Source organism: Martes martes (assembly GCF_963455335.1).
Source record: "Martes martes genome assembly, chromosome: 2".
Taxonomy (NCBI): Eukaryota; Metazoa; Chordata; class Mammalia; order Carnivora; family Mustelidae; genus Martes; species Martes martes.
Window position 1 is genome coordinate 141,271,797 of NC_137889.1, and position 6,000 is coordinate 141,277,796.

The window sequence follows — 6,000 nt, forward strand, 5'->3', positions numbered from 1 at the left end:
ACTTTTGCTCATATTCTACTGCCTAGAAGCAATTCTATTAATGTGGCTTTGGAACACAGGTGAGGTTTGGTGCAGTGGGGTCTGGAGCCAATGACCAAGAGAGAATTCTTAAGATGTCTTTGGTGCAAATTGGTGGTGGTATTAAAGCATGGGGACAGGATCCCTGGGCAGAAAGAATGGCTACGCTGGAGTTGTGAGGGGTAGCTGATTATATACATGTATATATATACATGGAGTTAGGGGAGGTAAGGAAAAAGGAGGTTTCAAAAGGATTTTCATATGTTAAAGACTCACAGGATACTGGAGGCCTTGCTATTGTCGAGGCTGTTTTCCCCTCTAGTAAAGTGATGATATTGAGACAGTTGGGAGCTTCCTGGAAGAATAACACACATGTCCCACCCCAGAGGTGGGGGGTTGTTTCAGGGTCAGCTTCTGCTTTGTCCTCAGCTAGCCTTCTGCTCCCGTGTCAAACACAGACACAACAATCCATAACAAAGTATTAGCAAATAGAATTCTGCGATATATAAATAAGCTTGGCTTCATATTTGAAATGGATTGATGAAATTCTCTTTATTAATAGAATAAAAGAGAAAGAAGAACACATATCATTCACAAAGAAGTCTAGTTGAAGTGCTTGACAAATCCAACACCTGTTTGTGATAGAAATCATTCAGCCATCTGGCACTAGAAGGCACTTTTGCAATTGAATAAGGGTTGTCTACACAAAATGTAGAACTCACATCCTACTTTATTGGGAAATGTTGAGCACTTGAAAGAATGCAAGGATGTCCACCACAATCGTCAATATTCAGCACACTACCTCGTGCCCAGTAGAACAGCCAAAATTAGGTTCACAATGTCATATGTTGGGAAAAATATGAAACCATTAGAATGCTCCCACTTTGCTGGTGGGAGTGTAAAATACTCGACCACTTGGCGAGACCCTTTGTCAGTTTCTTATGCAATTCAGGAAACACTTGCTCTATGACCCAATCCAATGGGTTCAATTCTATGAACCTGTAGCTAGGGCACAGGGGTACACGAGCACCTGGCTCTGGGGGATCCCAAGCAGACCAGGTTTGGCCACTCATCGTTGATAAAATCCACAGGCAGAGAGATGAGTGCTGGTGAAACAGGAAAGGGATTTATTTCGGTGAGGCCACCATCTGGAAGCCAGCAGACTAACATCTCAGACCATCTCCAAGGGGTGGAGAATATGTCCAGGTTTATATGAAGAAAATGTGGGACCAAGGCTGGTGGGTCCATGCAGGTGGGCAGTGAAGGTCAGGTTGATCATTGTCTCGGGGCCAATGTTAGTGGGGGGCGGTTCTTGCTTGCTCAGGGCAGCTGCTATTGCTTGAGAGCTAGTTTCAGTTCCAATCACAGATGCTTCCCCACTCCCCATCCACTCCCCAGTCTTTTGCCAGAGCTGAGCTGAAAAGAAGAATGTATCAGGAAGTATAGGCCGAGGTCAGAATGGAGGTGGTGGACATCCTCTTTCAAACCCAGCGATTGATTCCACTCTAGGTTGCCCAAGGTAAATTAAAGCATGTATCTGTAAAAAGACTGTACAAGAATGTTCTGGCAGCTTTATTCATAGTAGATGAAATTTTAAACAACTCAAGTGCCCAACAGTTGGAAAATTGGTAACAAATTGTGGTATATGCCTACAAAGTAATGCTACTCAGCAAAAAGAAAAAAAAAAACCAACAAAAAAATGGATGGCTACACTCAGCGTGGAGAAGTCTTATTGCTATGAGCAGTTTAGTAAACCAAAACCAAAAGAGAACAGTGTCTATATGACTGCATTTTCTGAAGTTCAAGGTCAGACAAAAAAATCTCTGATGCTAGGTATCAGAACCTTAGTTGCCTACAGTGGGGTGGTGGTCGGGGAGTTGGTGATTAACTGGAAGGAAGTATGAGAGAACTTTCTGGAGTGAAGAAAATGTTTGATATTTTGATTGAAATATGGGTTGGGGGTGTATGTATTTGTGAAAGGTCATTACATTGTATGTTTAAGATCTGTGATTTCATTGTGTGTAAAGTTTATCTTAAGATAAAACACACACGTGTGCACACATGCACACAGGAGGTTGAATCACCCTGAACATTAACTGTAGGGACCCCCAGTCTTCTTTCCCTGTTTTGCTCAGAACACTGATAGCTGGGTTCTCAGTCTCCAGACAGGAGATTAGAAGAAACATCTCAGTTGAATCAGACCATCTCAGTAGGAAAGAATTATGATGTTCTTCGCAGGAGTAACCCAACAAGGGCCCACCAAGATCACTGTACAGTGAGGCCCTATGTCAACAAACACCATGCGAGTGGGCAGGGCTTCCAACAGCTCTTAAATCCCCCTTCTTTATCATGCACAGTCAGCTAAGGATTCTTTTTTTTTTTTTTTAAGATTTTATTTATTTGACAGAGATCACAAGTAGGCAGAGAGGCAGGCAGAGAGAGAGAGGGGGAAGCAGGCTCCCCTCTGAGCAGAGAGCCAGATGCGGGGCTCGATCCCAGGACTCCGGAATCATGACCTGAGCCGAAGGCAGAGGCTTCAACCTACTGAGCCACCCAGGTGGCCCTCAGCTAGGGATTCTTAAAAATGTAAGGACAGCTCTTAATGTGGAAGAGAGAGAAAGAGAGAAAGACACACCCACACCCACACACAGACTCAAGCAAATAGGCAATAACAAAAAAGCAACTAGGAGAAAACAAAAACCGTGCAGGGAGAAAAAAAGGGTAAAAATGACTGTTTTTAATTTCATAGAAAGTGTTAAATCCATAGAATATACATATACATGCACACACGTAAGTATAGAATTACATACAATATATGATATTATAGAAGGAAAATAAGTATAATTCAGGGAACAAAAGGGAGTTATTGGAAACTACAAACATGATAGCAGATATGAAAACCCAGGTGAAATAAAAAGCAAATAATATTGAGGAAATTTCTGATAAAGCAGTTTGAAGCAATGAAGAGATAGGAAAAAAGACAAGGAAAAAACTAGATTTCCAATTTAGGAGACCTATTGCTTGAATAACAGGAGTTTCAGAAAGAAAGGACAAAAAAACGAGGCATGATAGAACTATCAAAGAAGTAAGACAAATTTCCAAATCTAAAGGACAGAAGTTGCCAGGTTGAAAGGACCTGTCCACTGATGCCCACAATGAGTAAAAGTAGACCCACACTGAAGCAGATTGGTGTGACATTTCAGGACTCTGGAAGCAAAAACCAAGATTTGATAATTGTTTGAGGAGAAAAATCAGGAAACGGGGCATAAAATACCTACAGACGTTTCAATACCAACCCTTGCAGTGAGACCTCAAAATGCTAAAGGATATTGGCCTTTGACCTAGAATTCTATACCCAGCCAAACTACCAAGAAAGTATGCAAGTACCCAGTGGGACTCTCTTAAAGCTATTCCAGACATGCAAATGCTCCGCCAAAGTCAGAACATGAAGCAAGAAGAGGAAGACAAGGATATTAGGCCCAATGGAGGGTGCATTTGGGAGGGATGGAAAGGAGCCCCTGCCCCAAGAGGAGGATGAATCGGGGGATGACCAGATGCAGAGGGAAATGAGGTCCCATTGGAGCAGCATGACTCAAGAGACAGGTCAAATGCTGTCATTGCCATTCCTGCACAGGTTTAGATCTATAGATGGACTGCCCAGGTGGCCTGGCCCAAATTCTCAGCTGGACTTGTCTCCACCATGTGTTCCCCAATCCCTGCTCTTCTGCCTGTGTCCTGAGACCTGGGACACAGATGTAATCCATTTCATCTTGTGTAAGTGTGTTGCTCCATGCTGCTCCTGAGGCTGTGGGTGGGTCTTTGTGGGCTCACGTGGAGACAGTCCAGGTGGCCCATCCTCCAAGAACTGTTACCTGTTGGGTCGTCTGGTACCTGGTCCTCAACAGAGCCCCTGCAGTGCCCCCATGGTAACAAACCTGTTTCTCCCTTGTTCCCTGGTGTCTCCAGAGAGAGCTCTTAAAACACATAGGGAGAGAGAAACCACGGTAGAACCAAAGCCTTCTCCTGCAAACCTTCACCTTACAGTGGCAAAACCACCCTTTTCTTACCAGCCCTGTTGGCACACACTTGTTCACGCTCCAGAGGGAAGGGACAGCTGACATTGGGAGCAGACATAGTTGGCGAAACTGTCAGGAAAAGCAAAGGGATGAATAGAAGTTGGGATGGTGGTTTTCTGGGCTGGGGGAAGAGAGGGCATGATGGAGGTGGATGCAGAGCTCCCTCTCACGGGCTATGTTGTGCTCCTTAACCTGGGGGTGGGGCGTGCACAGGTGTACGTCCTGTCATTGACCTTCAAGCTATGCAGACACATTTTCCACATTCCTCTATGTACATTACCTTTATCAAAATGAGAAATCTCTGTTTTGATGAGTGAATGCACTCGGTCCAGGGCCTGGCACACGGCAGGGTCCCTCATCTCCTGGGCTCCTCCTTCAGGGCTGAACACTGATTTTAGCAACTGCCAACTTTTTCCTCCCAAACTCAGTTCACCACGCCATGCCTGGCCCTGCCCATGAGGGATGCTGAGGACCCCACGTGGAGTAGAGGTCCCTGCCTGCCTGGGGTGAGGGTGTGTGGACACAGAGACGAACACGGGGCCGGAGAGCCTGGAGCGAGGGCCCTCAGCTTTCAGAAGGATGGACAGCAACACTTTCCTGTGCCGCTGGAAGAGGCCACGTGCAGGCTGTGTCACCTATCAAAGGAAGGGGCAGCTTGCGGGCAGGATATCTCTCTTAGCAAAACAAATTGTGGGCCTCCAGGAGGGGCCTGGGGGTAAGGCCACCCTCAGCTGGCTCCCAGCAGGCATCAATGACGTGTCTGGGCAAAACCCATGGCCTTCACCGCTTACTACCACCACCTGCCGCTACAGACTTTAGGAAAAATCTGGGTATGCTCCTTCTCCCTTGGTCAAGTTTAAGTCTCTAGGCCACTCTTGGCCTATAGCTTGTATAACCCCTTCTCTGAGCCCTTCTCCCACCACTCCCTAACCCCCCTCAAACCCTTCCCTGGTGCCCTCTTGAACCCATAGCCAGCCAGGAGCAACATCCCCTCTTCCTAAACCCTTTGTCTGAATGTGCCCTTGACCTTGCTCTAACTGAAAACAGGTGCTCGCTGGTCCTTCAAAAACAACATCCCTCTCTCTAGCACTTCTCCCCTTCTGGTCCTTGGTGATTTCCATCTCCAGGTGGTTGACCCACCCACAGCCCCAGCCTGCTGTCCCCTGAGGACTTAGACCTCCAACCTAGGCCAGCCACTGACTCTCATGGCCACACACCAGGCACTGTGACCCATGGCTGTGGATTCTCCTTGCTCCCTGTACAGTCTCAGGCACCCACTTGGCAGTTACCACCTTGTCTCTGTCCCACTGACTTCCTCCATGCCCTGCCGCAAAGCTACAAGTGCTTTAACTTAAGCCTGCCAGTCTTACCAACCATTGACCCCCCCGCATGTTTACTGCTCATCATCTCTCCCTTGTTCTCCCTCTTCCCCACCAGCCGTCATGGTGGGCATCCAACATGGTGGGCAGCAGCTTCCAATTCCTCACGTCTTTTCTTCCTTGGACCAATGTCCCCCAGTGGTCCCCCAGGGACATGGACTGCAGGCTGGCCACTATCTGCAACTTTGTCTTGTGTTTGTGTGCAAGTCCTCTTCCCTCTGGACTGTGTGCTCTGGGAGCAAGAACTCTGTTTCCCGCATCTCTGTCTTCTGTTGCTCAGAGTTGGTACTTGGTGAAAGTTTTTGGAAACGATGGATGGTTGGATGGATGGGTGGATGGAAGGGTGGGTAGGTGGTGGATGTTGGATGGATGGATGAATGGATGGATGGATAGGTGAAGGATGACTGATGAATTCCTCCCTTGTTCCCAGTCTGGTCCTAGAATATGCTGTCTTTTCTCAAAAACTAGGTGCCACAAAGTCTCTGGTGATGATGGGAAAAAGGACTGGATGGTGAGTATCTCATGCC